Raw genomic sequence first — 13,541 nt, 5'->3', positions numbered from 1 at the left:
TTCTAACGTTGGTCTAAGATAATTGATGTCACCAAGTAATTTTTGAAAATCATTTGAAGTTTTTAAATTGTCTGTATGAAGTTGTATTTTTTGAGACTTAATAGAGGAAATTCGATTTGCTTTCCTAAGTAAAGATACGGGGTAACTTGTTGAATTTTGTCAGGAGAAATGTAGAGTCCTGCATTAGCAATTGCTGCTTTTAAAGAAGTAAAACAACGAATTATTTTTTTTTAGTAGGAGCAGCAATCAGTATCCATACAATGAAGAATGGAATTATCTTGGAAGGCCTGTCAGATGGGTTGTATTACGGTGCCCACAAACAACTCACAAATAGTAGGACTGTTAATCATTCCTTGAGGTAAGACTTTCCCCTGGAACCTAGCTGCAGGAGCTGAGTTATTTATAGAAGCTACAGTAAAAGCAAACTTTTCACAACCTGATTTTTCTAGGGGAATGTGGAAAAAGCAGTCCTTGAAGTCAAAAATAATTAGACGCCATTCCTTAGGAATCATGGAGGGGGAGGGCATGCCAGGTTGCAGTGCTCCCATGGGTTTAATAACTGCATTAGTAGCTCTTAAATCTCTTATCATTCTCCGTCTCCCTGACGTTTTTTATACAACAAACACTGGAGAATTCCATGGAGACAAAGAGGACTCAATTATTTTGATTTTAGTAAATCATTAAAAATTTCAATTAAATCTTCCAACTTGTGTTTGGACAGCGGCCACTGCTCTACCCAAACAAGTGAGTCACACATCCACTATAAAGGAATTCGTGGGGGAGGCTCAGCTGTGACCACTCCTAAAAAAGGTATCCAAGTCTGGTTTTGTCAAGTTTTAGGGTGGAGGTCTACAGGCTCTGTTATTACCCTCCCCTTTAACTCCTAATCCTCTTTCAGAAATAAAATTCATTTTATGCATCACATTTTTACTAGCTTCACTGTAATTTGATAAAGGGATCGATAATTCAGCCCCCCCATTATTGTAACAAATCCCATCCCCATAAATTAATGGGAATTGAAATAATGAAGGGCTGGATAGTGCCAACTTGATCATCAGGGCCAGCACAAGGAAGTATTAAAGAACTTTGATATGCATTAGAAGATGTCCTATCTCCCACTAAATTAGTGGAAAAAGACTGTTTAGGCCATGATGATAGCCACTGGTTAGCAGCAATGATAGAAACATCAGCTCCAGTATAGACTAGACCCCATCAAAAAGTGGACAAAGGACATGAACAGACACTTCTCAAAAGAAGACATTTATGCAGCCAAAAAACACATGAAAAAATGCTCGTCATCACTGACCATCAGAGAAATGCAAATCAAAACCACAATGAGATACCATCTCACACCAGTTAGAATAGCCATCATTAAAAAGTCAGGAAACAACAGGTGCTGGAGAGGATGTGGAGAAATAGGAACACTTTTACACTGTTGGTGGGACTGTAAACTAGTTCAACCATTGTGGAAGTCAGTGTGGCGATTCCTCAGGGATCTAGAACTAGAAATACCATTTGACCCAGCCATCCCATTACTGGGTATATACCCAAAGGACTATAAATCATGCTGCTGTAAAGACACATGCACACGTATGTTTGTTGCGGCACTATTCACAATAGCAAAGACTTGGAACCAACCCAAATGTCCAACAACGATAGACTGGATTAAGAAAATGCTGCACATATGCACCATGGAATACTATGCAGCCATAAAAAATGATGAGTTCATGTCCTTTGTAGGGACATGGATGAAACTGGAAACCATCATTCTCAGTAAACTATCACAAGGACAAAAAACCAAACACCACATGTTCTCACTCACAGGTTGGGAATTGAACAATGAGAACACATGGACACAGGAAGGGGAACATCACACTCCGGGGTCTGTTGTGGGGTTGGGGGAGGGGGGAGCTACAGCATTTAGAGATATACTTAATGCTAAATGATGAGTTAGTGGGTGCAGCAAACCAACATGGCACATGGATGCATAAGTAACAAACCTGCCCATTGTGCACATGTACCCCAAAACTTAAAGTATAATAATAAAAAAAAGAAAGAGGGAGTGAGGCATGAAAATCTACCTATTGGAATACAACCTACACTACTTGGGTGATGGGTACACTAAAATCCCAGATTTCACTAGTATACAATTCATCCACATAACAAAAAAACCTTGTACTTCTAAAGTTATTGAAAAAAGATCATTTTAAAAAGCATCCCTCAAGATATTTTCCTCAGAATTTTTTTCTCTTTCTGAAAACAGTTTGCATCCCATAAAAGTTATTTGAAAATGATTAGAAACATGTGGCATAAAATAGAGGAATTAATAAATGAGGATTTCCAATCAAGAAGTGGCATAAGTCACTAGATAGTAATAGTCCTACATTATAAATTTGTGGGTCACAGGTACTTTTGCCTTCATGGAGCTCTTCCTCCATAAAAACTTATTAAAATTATATTTTAAGGGTCTGTTGTTATGAAGACAAATGTGCTGATAATATGTAATAAAACACTTATTGTGACCTAAAAAAAAATCTCCCTTCACAGATTCTACAAAAAGAGTATTTCCAACCTGCTGAATCCAGAAAGTTTAAACTCTCTGAGATGAATTGACACTAAACAAAGCAGTTTCAGAGATAGTAACTTTCTAGTTTTCATCTGGGGATATTCTGATTTTCCCCATAGGCCACAATGGCTCCCAAAAGTCCCCTTGCAGATTCTACTAAAAGAGTGCTTCCAACATGTTGAATCAAAAGAAAGGTTTAACTCTGTCACATGAACCGACACATCACAATGCAGTTTCACAGTTAGCTTCTTTCTAGTTTGTATCTGTGGATATTCTGTTTTTCCCCCATAGGCCTCAAAGGGCTCCCAAATGTCCCTTCACAGATTTTACAAAAAGAGTGTTTCAACCTGCTGAACAAAAAGAAAGTTTTAACTTTGTGTGTTGAATCTACACATCAAAAAGCAGTTTCACAAATAGCTTCTATTTTTTTATCTGGGGGTGCTTCATTTATGCCCACATACCATAATGGGCTCCCAAATGTCCCTTTACAGATACTATAAAAAGAGTGTTTTTAACCTGTGGAATTAAAAGAAAGTTTTTGCTCTGTGAAATGAATCCACACATCACAAAGCAGTTTCACAGATAGTTTCATTCTAGTTTTCACTGGGGACATTCCTTTTTTCTCCATAGGTATCAATGGGCTCCCAAATATCACTTCGCAGGTTCTACAAGAAGATTGTGTCCAATCTGCTGAATCAAGAAGTGTGTAACTCTTTGAGATGAATCAAGACATCACAAAGCATTTTCACAGATAGCTTATTTCTAGTGTTTATCTGGGAATATTCATTTTTTCCCTATATGCCTCAATGGGCTCCAAAAAGTCCATTCATGTATTCTACAAGAAGAGTGTTTCCAACCTGCTGAATCAAAGGAAAGGTTTGACTCTATGAGATGAATCCACACATCACCAAGCAGTTTCACAGATAGCTTCTTTCTAGTTTTTATCTGTAGGTATTCAGCTTTTCCCCACAGGCCTCAATGGGCTCCCCAATGTCCCTTTGCAGATTTTTAAAAGGGATGTTTCCAACATGCTGAATTAAAATAAAAGTTTAACTCTGTGCATTGAATAAACACCTTATTAGGCAGTTTTACAGATAGTTTCTTTCTAGTTTTCATCTGGGGATATTCAGTTTTTCTCTTTATGTTTCAAAATGCTCCAAAATGTCCCTTTGCAGATTCTACAAAAAGTGTGTTTCCGACCTGCTGAACCAAAGAAGGGTTTAACTCTGCAAGTTTAATCCACATATCCCCAAGCAGCTTTTCAGCTACTTTCGTTTATTTTTTAACCTGTGGATATTCGGATTTTTCCCATAAGTCTCAATGTTCTCCTAAATGTCCTGTTGCCAATTCTAACAAAGATTGTTTCCAGCCTGTTGAATAAAAAAAAGGATTAATTATGTGTAGATGAACACACACATCCAAAGCACTTTCCCAGATAGCTTCTTTCTACTTTTTATGTGAAGGTATTCAGTTTTTTTCCTTTTAGGCCTAAATGGGCTCTCAAATGTCCCTTCACAGATTCTATAAAATGAGTCTTTCCAAGCTGCTGAATCAAAAAAAAAAAAAAAAGTTTTGACTCTGTGAGAAAAATCTGCAAATCCAAAGCAGTTTCACAGATAGCTTCTTTCTGGTTTTCATTTGGGGATATTCCATTTTTCCCCATAGGCCCTAATGGGCTCCAAAATGTTTCTTAGCAGATTCTACAAAAGAGTATTTCCAAACTGCAGAATTAAAAAACGTTTAATTCTGTGAGATGAATCCACACATCACAAAGCAGTTTCACAGATATCTTCTTTCCAGTATTTATTCCAATTTTTTGGGGGGATAGCCTGTTTTTACCCATAGGTTTCCATGGGCTGTCAAAAGACCCTTCACAGATTGTACAAGAAGAGTATTTCCAAGCTGCTGAATAAAAAGACAGGTTTAATTCTGTGAGATGAATCCACGCATCATAAAGCAGTTTAAAAAGTAGCTTCATTATAGTTTTTATCTGGATATATTCTGTTTTCCTAATATGCCTGAATTGGCTCCCAAACGTCCCTTCACAGTTTCAACAAAAAGAGTGCTGCAACGTGTGGAATCAAAGGAAATGTTTAATTCTCTGAGATTAATCCACACTTCCCAAGGAGTTTCACCGTTGTCTTCTTTCTAGTTTTTATCTGAAGATATTGGGTTTTTCCCCATAGGCCTCAAAAAACTCCCAAATATACCTTTGCAGATTGTACAAAAAAATGTGTTTTAAACGTGCTGAAAAAAACAAAGAAAGGTTTAACTCTTTAAGATGAATACACACATCACCAAACAGTTTCACAGATAACTTCCTTTTAGTTTGTATCTTGGGATTTTCCGTTTTTCCCCCAGTGCTTCAATGGACTCCCAAATGTCCTTTCACAGACTCCAGAAAAAGAGTGTTTCCAACCTGCTGAATTAAAAAGAAGGTTTAGTTCTGTCAGATGAATCCACACATCACAAAGCAGTTTCACAGATAGTTTCTTTTCAGCTTTTTTTTTTTTTTTGGTATATTTGGTTTTTCCCCATATGCCTCAATAGGATCTGAAAACTCCCATCACAGATTCTACAAAAAGACTGTTTCCAAAATGCTGAATCAAAATAATGGTTTACCTTTGTGAGACGAATCCACACATCACAAAGTAGTTTCACAGATAGATCTTTCTAGTTTTTATCTAGGGATATTCATTTTTTCCCCACAGGCCTCAATGGGCTTCCAAATATTTCCTCACATATTCTACAAAAGGAGTTTCCAACGTGCTGAATCAAAAGAAAGTTTTAATTCTGTGAGATGAATCCACACATCCCCAAGCAGTTTCAAAGATAGCTTCTTTCTAGTTTTTTTCAGAGAATATTCATCTTTTCCCCATAGGCCTCAGTGGGCTCCCAAATGTTTCTTTGCAGATCCTACAAAAAGAGTGTTTTTAACCTGCTGAATCAAAAAAAAAAGTATGAACTCTTTGAGATGAATTTACTATTCTCAAAGTAGTTTCACAGATAGGTTCTTTCTAGTTTTTTTCTAGGGATATTCTGTTTATTCCTGCAGGCCTCAATGGGCTTCAAAATGTCCCTTCCCAGATTCTACAAAAAGAGTATTTCCAACCTGCTGAATCAAAAGAAAAGTTTAACCCTGTGAGATGAATCCACACATAATTAAGCCATTTACAGATAGTCTTTTCTACTTTCTATCTGGGTATATTCAGTTTTTTCCATAAGCCTCACTGGGCTCCAAATGTCCCTTCATAGATTTTACAAAAAGAGTGTTTCCAACCTTCTGAATCAAAAGAAAGTTGTAACTCTGTAAGATGAATCCACACATCACAAAGCAGTTTCACAGATAGCTTCTTTCTAGTTTTTATGTTAGGGTATTCAGTTTTTCCCCATGGGCCTCAAATGGTTCCCTATTGTCGCTTTGCAGATTCTACAAGAAGAGTGTTTCCAACCTGCTGAATCAAAAGAAAGTTTTAATTCTGTGAGATGAATCTGTATATCACAAGGCAGATTCACAGATAGCATCTTTCTGGTTTGTATCTGGAAATTCTTGGTTTTTCTTCCTAGGTCTCAATGGGCTCCCAAATATCCCTTTGCACATTCTTCAAAAATAGTGTTTCTAACTTGCTGAATCAAAAGAAAAGTTAAACTCTGTGAGATGAATAAACACTTCATAAAGCAGTTTCACAGGTATTTTCTTTGTAGTTTTTATCTGGAGATATTCATTTATTCCCCATAGGCTTCAGTGGGCTCCAGAATGTCCCTTCACAGATTCTCCGAAAAGAGTGTTTCCAAACTGATGAATCAAAAGAAAGGTATATCTCTGTGAGATAGATCCCTATATCACCAAACAACTTCACTGATAACTTCTTTCTGTTTTTTTACCGGGAATATATTTTTTTCCCCATAGACTCAATGGATTTCCAAATATCTTCTTGCAGATTCTACAAAAAGGGTGTTTCCAATCAGCTGAATCAAAAGAAATGTTAAACACTTTGAGATAAATTGACATGTCACTATGCAAATGCAGTTTCACAGTTAGCTTCTTTCTTGTATTTATCTGGGTATATTCGGTCTTTCCCTATAGGCCTCATGGGCTCCCAAAAGTCCCTTTGCAGATTCTACAAAAAGAGTCTTTTTGACACGCTGTATCAAAGGAAAGTTTTAGCTCTGTGAGATGAATCCACACATCGCCAAATAGTTCCACAGATTGCTTCTTTCTACTTTTTATATGGGGATATTCAATTTTTCCCCATAGTCCTCAAAAGGCTTCAAAAATTCCCTTCACAAATTCTACAAAAAGTGTGTTTCCAGCCTGCTGAATCAAAATAAAGTTTTAACTCTGTGAGATGAATCCACACATCACAAAGCACTTTCAAGGATAGCTTATTTCTGGTTTTTATCTGGGAATATTCGCTTTATTCCCACAGGCCTCAATTGGCTCCAAAATCTCTTTTGACAGATTCTACAAAAAGACTGTTTCCAACCTGCTGAATCATAAGAAAGGTTTAACTCCATGAGATGAATCCACACATCACCAAAGAGTTTCACAGATAGCTTCTTTCTAATTTTTATCTAGTGACATTAGTTTTTTTCCCATAAGCGTCAGTGGGGTCCATATATACCTTTGCAGATTCTACAAAACTGGTATTTCCAACCTGCTAAATCAAAGGAAAGGTTAAAATCCATGAGTGGAATCCAGACATGACCAAGCTGTTTCACAGATAGCTTCTTTCTAGTTTTTACCTGGAAATATTTAATTCCTCCCTGTAGGCCTCAATGGGCTCCCAAATGTCCCTTCACAGATTCTACAAAAAGAGTGTTCCCAACATGCTGAATCAAATGAAAAGTTTGTCTCTGTGGAATAAATCCAGACATCACAAAATACTTTTACAAATAGCTTTTTTCCTAGTTTTAATCGGGATATTCCATTTTTCCCCATAGGCCTTAATGGGCTCCAAATGTCTTTTCATGTATTCTACAAACAAAGGACTCCAACCTGCTGCAGCAAAATAAAGGTATAACTCTGTGCAATAAATCTGCATATCACAAAGCAGTTTCACAGATATCTTCTTTCTAGTTTTTATCTGGGGATATTTGTTTTTTCCCTATAGGCATCAACGGGCTTCAAAATGCCCCTTTGCAGATTCTACAAACAAAGTGTTTGCAACCTCCTGAATCAAGAGAAAGAATTAACTCTGTGAGATGAATTGACACATCGCAAAGCAGTTTCACAGATAGATTTTTTCTAGTTTTTATCTGAGGATATTCTGTTTTTCCCTTAGGCCTCCATGGGCTCTTAAATGTGTCTTTGCACATCCTACAAAAAGACAGTTTCCAACCTGCTTAATTAAAAGAAAGGTTTAACTCTGGGAGATACATGCCCACATCACAAAGTAGTTTCACAGATACCTTCTTTCTAGTTTTTATGTGGCAATGTTCAGTTTTACCCCATAGGCCATAATATGCTCCAAAATATCCCTTCACAGATTCTACAGTGTTTCCAACCTGCTGAATCAAAAGAAAGGTTTAACTCTGTGAACTGAATCCACACATCACAAAGCTGTTTCATAGATACCTTCTTTTTAATTTTTATGTGAGGATATTCAGTTCTTCCCCATAGGCCTAAATCAACTCCCAAATATCCTTTTCCAGACTCTTTAAAAAGAGCGTTCCAACCGGCAGCATCAAAATAAAGGTTTAACTCCGTGAGATAAATCCACACATCACCAAGCAGTTTAACAGATGACTTCTTCCTAGTTTTTATCTGGTGATATTTGCTTTTCCCCCATAGGCCTTAATGAGCTCCCAAATGTCCCTTTGGAGATGCTACAAAAAGTGTGTTTCCAACATGCTGAATAAAAAGAAAGGTATAGCTCTGTGATTTGAATTCACACTTCCTCAAGCAGTTTCACAGATAGCCTCTTTCTAGTTTTTAACTCAGGATATTCAGTTTTTCCTTATAGGCAAAAATAGGCTCCAAAATGTCACTTTGCAGACCCTGCAAAAATAGTGTTCTTACCCACTGAATCAAAAGAAAGGTTTCACTTTGTGAGAGGAATCCACACATCAACAAGCAATTTACCAAATAGCTTTTTTCTAGTTTTTATCTGAGGATACTTGGTTTTTCTCCATATGCCTCGATGGACTCCCAAATGTCCCTTCACTGATTCTACAAAAAGAGTTTTTCCAACCTGCTGAATGGAAAGAAAGGTTTACCTCTGTGAGATGAATTGACACATCACAAAGTGGTTTCACAGATTGCTTCTTTCTACTTTTTTGGGGGGAAACTTTAGTTTTCCCCATAGGTGTACATGAGGTTCGAAAAGTCCCTTGCAGATTCCTCAAAAAGAAAGTACTTCCAACCTGCTGAATCAAAAGAAAGTTTTAACACTGTGAGATGAATCCACACGTCACAAAGTAGTTTCACAGATAACTTATTTCTAGTTTTTGTCAGGGAATATTCATTTTTTTCCATAGGCTTCAATGGGGTCCCAAATTTTCCTTCACAAAGTCTACAAATACAGTGAGTCCAACCTGCTATATCAATACAAAGGTTTAACTCTATGAGATTAATCCACACATCACCAAGCAGTTTCAAAGACAGCTTCTTTCTACTTTTTATCTTGGGATATTCAGCTTTCCCTGTAGTCCTCAATGGGCTCTCAAAAGCCCCATCCCAGATTCTATGAAAAGAGTGTTCCCAATCTGGTGAATCAAAAGAGAGTTTTAACTCTGTGAGATGAATCCGCACATCAAAAGGCAGCCTCACAGATACCTTCTTTTTAGTTTTTATATGGGGATGATCTGTTTTTTCCCATGGGCCCCAATGGGCTCCCTAAGGTCCCTTCCCAGGGTCTACAGAAAGAGTGTTTCCAATCAGCTGAATCAAACGAAAGTCTTCACTCTGTGAGATGATTCCTCACATCACAAATAAGTTTATTTCTAATTTTTATATGGAGATATTTCATTTCTGTCTACAGGCCACAGTGGGCTCTGAAGTGTCCCTTCACAGATACTGCAAAAACAGTGTTTCTAACCTGCTGAATCAAAACAATATTTCAACTCTGAGAGATTAATCCACACATCACCAAGCAGTTTCACAGATAGCTTCTTTCTAGTTTTCATCTGGTGATATGTGGTTGACATTTGTTATCTTGTTTTACTGTCATGGGAGGTCCAAAAAAAATTAAAATGGATAATTGGCCAGGATACTATAGTAAAACATTTCAATAATTCTTAAATCAGTGGAAAATTACACATACAACAAGAATCCCATATAATTCCCAAGGACAGGCCATAATTAAAAGAACTAATAAAACACTCAGAGCCAAATTGGTTAAACAAACAAACAAACAAAGACAGTAAAGAGTATAACACTCCCCACATGCAACTTAATCTATCACTCTATACTTTACATTTCTTAAACATTTATAGAAATCAGACCACTACTTCTGCAGAACAACATTTCACTAGTAAAAAGAAGAGTTTACCTGAAGGAAAACTGATTTGGTGGAAAGACAACAAAAATAAAACATGGGAAATAAGAAAGGTGATAACGTGAGGGAGAGGTTTTTCGTGTATTTCCCCCCCAAAAAAAACCAGCTTCCAGTTTAGGTACCTACAACATACAGAAGTTGTCATCCACCAAAAAAGCAGAGCCACCGACTGGCACACAATTAAAGAAGCTGACACAGTTAGCTGAAAAAAGCCTAAAGAACGCAATGTTAGTGCAAACCCCAGAGAATATGCTGCTTGCAGCTTTGATGATTGTATCAATGGTGCTAAGTCTCCACATGTCTACAGGAGCACCTGCAGCTAATTATACTTACTGGGCCTATGTGCCTTTCCAACCCTTAATTCGGGCAGTTACATGGATGGATAATCCTATTAAAGTACATGTTAACAATAGTGCATGGGTACCAGGCTCCACAGATGATCCTTGCCCTGCCCAACCTAAAAAAGAAGGAACGATGATAAATATTTCCATTGGGTATCATTATCCTCCTATTTACCTCGGGAAGTCACCAGGATGTTTAATGCCTACAACCCAAAATTGGTTGGTAAAAGTACCTCCTGTCAGTGTCACCAGTAGATTTACTTATCACATGATAAGTAGAATGTCACTTGAGCCACAGACAATTTACAGGACTCTTCTTATCAAAGATCATTAAAATTTAGGCCTAAGGTAAAGCCTTGCCCCAAGAAAATTCCCCAAAAACCAAAAAGCCCAGAAGTCTTAATTTGAAAAAAATGTGTGGCTAATACTGTGGTGGTATTACAAAACAATAAATTTAAAACTATTATAGACTAGGCCCCTCAAGGCCAATTATATTGTAACTGTATGGGCCAGACTCACTCATGTTCAAAGGTCCCATCCATCTGGCCCAATAATCCAGCCTATAATAGTAATTTAACTGAAAGGCCGGACCAAGTTTATACAAGGTTAGAATCACTCTATCCACGGAAATGGGGTGAAAAGGAAATTTCATCACCTCGACCAAAGTCAGTCCTGTTACTGGTACTAAACAGCCAGAATTATAAAAGCTTACGGTGGCCTAACAGCACATTAGAATTTGGTCTAAAAATCAAGCTATAGAAACAAGAGATTGTAAGCCATATTATACTATCAACCTAAATTCCAATCTGACAATTCCTTTACAAAGTTGTGCAAAAGCCCCTTATATGCTAGTTGTAAGAAACATAGTTATTAAACCAGATTCCCAAACTATAACCTGTAAAAATCATAGATTGCTCACTTGTATTTATTTGACTTTTCATTGGCAACACTGTATTCTGCTAGTAAAGGCAAGAGAGAGCGTGTGGAACCCTGTGATCACGGATCAACCATGGGAGGCTTCGCCATCAATCTATATTTTAACAGAAGTGTTAAAAGAAATTCTAATTAAATCCAAAAGATTCATTTTTACTTTACTGATTATGGGTCTTATTGCAGTCACAGCTAGTGCTGCGGCTGCTGGAATTGCTGAAACTCCTCTATTCAAGCTACAAAATATGTAAGGAATTGGCAAAACAAATCCTCAAAATTGTAAAATACTCAGACCCAAATAGATCAAAAATTAGCAAACCAAATTAATGATCTTAGACTAACTGTCATTTGGATGGGAGATAGAATCATGAGCTTGAAATACCTTTTGCAGTTGCAATGTGACTGGAATACATCAGATTTTTGTATTACACCCTGAGTCTATAATAAGTCTGAGCATCACTGGGACATGGTTAGACGCCATCTACAAAAAAAGAAACGATAATCTTACTTTAGATATTTCAAAATTAAAAGAACAAATATTTGAGGCAGCAAAAGCCCATGTAAATTTGGTGCCAGAAACTGAGACAATCGTAAAATCTGCTGATGACCTCACAAATCTTAACCGTTACTTGGGTTAAAACCCTCATGAGTTCCACTATTGTAAATTTTGTATTAAACCTTGTGTGCCTGTTCTGTATGTTGTTAGTCTACAGGTGTATCCAGCAGCTCCAAAGAGACAGTGAATGAGAATGGGCCATAATGACGATGGTGGTTTTGTCAAGAAGAAAAGGGGGATATGTACAGAAAAGAAAGAGAGATCAAACTGTTTCTGTGTCTATGTAGAAAAGGAAGACATAAGAAACTCCATTTTGAGAAGTGTCTGTTCATGTCCTTTGCCCACTTTTTGATGGGGTTGTTTTTTTTCTTGTAAATTTGTTTGAGTTCATTGTAGATTCTGGATGTTAGTCCTTTGTCAGATGAGTAGGTTGTGAAAATTTTCTCCCATTTTCTAGGTTACCTGTTCACTCTGATGGTAGTTTCTTTTGCTGTGCAGAAGCTCTTTAGTTTAATTAGATCCCATTTGTCAATTTTGGCTTTTGTTGCCATTGCTTTTGGTGTTTTAGACATGAAGTCCTTGCCCATGCCTATGTCCTGAATGGTACTGCCTAGGTTTTCTTCTAGGGTTTCCATGGTTTTAGGTCTAACATTTAAGTCTTTAATCCATCTTGAATTAATTTTTGTATAAGGTGTAATGAAGGGATCCAGTTTCCGCTTTCTACATATGGCTAGCCAGTTTTCCCAGCACCATTTATTAAATAGGGAATCCTTTCCCCATTGCTTGTTTTTGTCAGGTTTGTCAAAGATCAGATGGTTGTAGATGTGTGGTATTATTTCTGAGGGCTCTATTCTGTTCCATTGATCTATATCTCTGTTTTGGTACCAGTACCATGCTGTTTTGGTTACTGTAGTATAGTCTGAATTCAGGTAGCATGATGCCTCCAGCTTTGTTCTTTTGGCTAAGAATTGTCTTGGCAATGTGGGCTCTTTTTTGGTTCCATATGAACTTTAAAGTAGTTTTTTCCAATTCTGTGAAGAAAGTCATTGGTAGTTTGATGGGGATGGCATTGAATCTATAAATTATCTTGGGCAGTATGGCCATTTTCACGATATTGATTATTCCAACCCATGAGCATGGAATGTTCTTCCATTTGTTTGTATCCTCTTTTATTTCATTGAGACATTTATGCAGCCAAAAGACACATGCAAAAATGCTCATCATCACTGGCCATCAGAGAAATGGAAATCAAAACCACAATGAAATACCATTGCACACCAGTTAGAATGGCCATCATTAAAAAATCAGGAAACAACAGGTGCTGGAGAGGATGTGGAGAAATAGGAACACTTTTACACTGTTGGTGGGACTGTAAACTAGTTCAACCATTGTGGAAGTCAGTGTGGCAATTCCTCAGGTATCTAGAACTAGAAATACCATTTGACCCAGCCATCCCATTACTGGGTATATACCCAAAGGACTATAAATCATGCTGCTATAAAGACACATGCACACGTATGTTTGTTGCGGCACTATTCACAATAGCAAAGACTTGGAACCAACCAAAATGTCCAACAACGATAGACTGGATTAAGAAAATGTGGCACATATACACCATGGAATACTATGCAGCCATAAAAAATGATGAG

At 37.2% G+C, this 13,541-nt stretch overlaps 1 pseudogene; it reads left to right on the top strand.

The window, feature by feature from the left end:
- The first annotated feature begins 260 nt into the window (after positions 1-260).
- On the top strand, positions 261-12,179 carry LOC131383877 (endogenous retrovirus group K member 7 Env polyprotein-like; annotated as a pseudogene).
- The last annotated feature ends 1,362 nt before the right edge of the window (positions 12,180-13,541 follow it).

This window comes from Hylobates moloch, unplaced genomic scaffold (genome assembly GCF_009828535.3).
Source record: "Hylobates moloch isolate HMO894 unplaced genomic scaffold, HMol_V3 SCAFFOLD_7, whole genome shotgun sequence".
Classification (NCBI taxonomy): Eukaryota; Metazoa; Chordata; class Mammalia; order Primates; family Hylobatidae; genus Hylobates; species Hylobates moloch.
The sequence above is the reverse complement of the archived record's forward strand: the minus strand, read 5'-3'. Positions and strand labels throughout refer to the sequence as shown.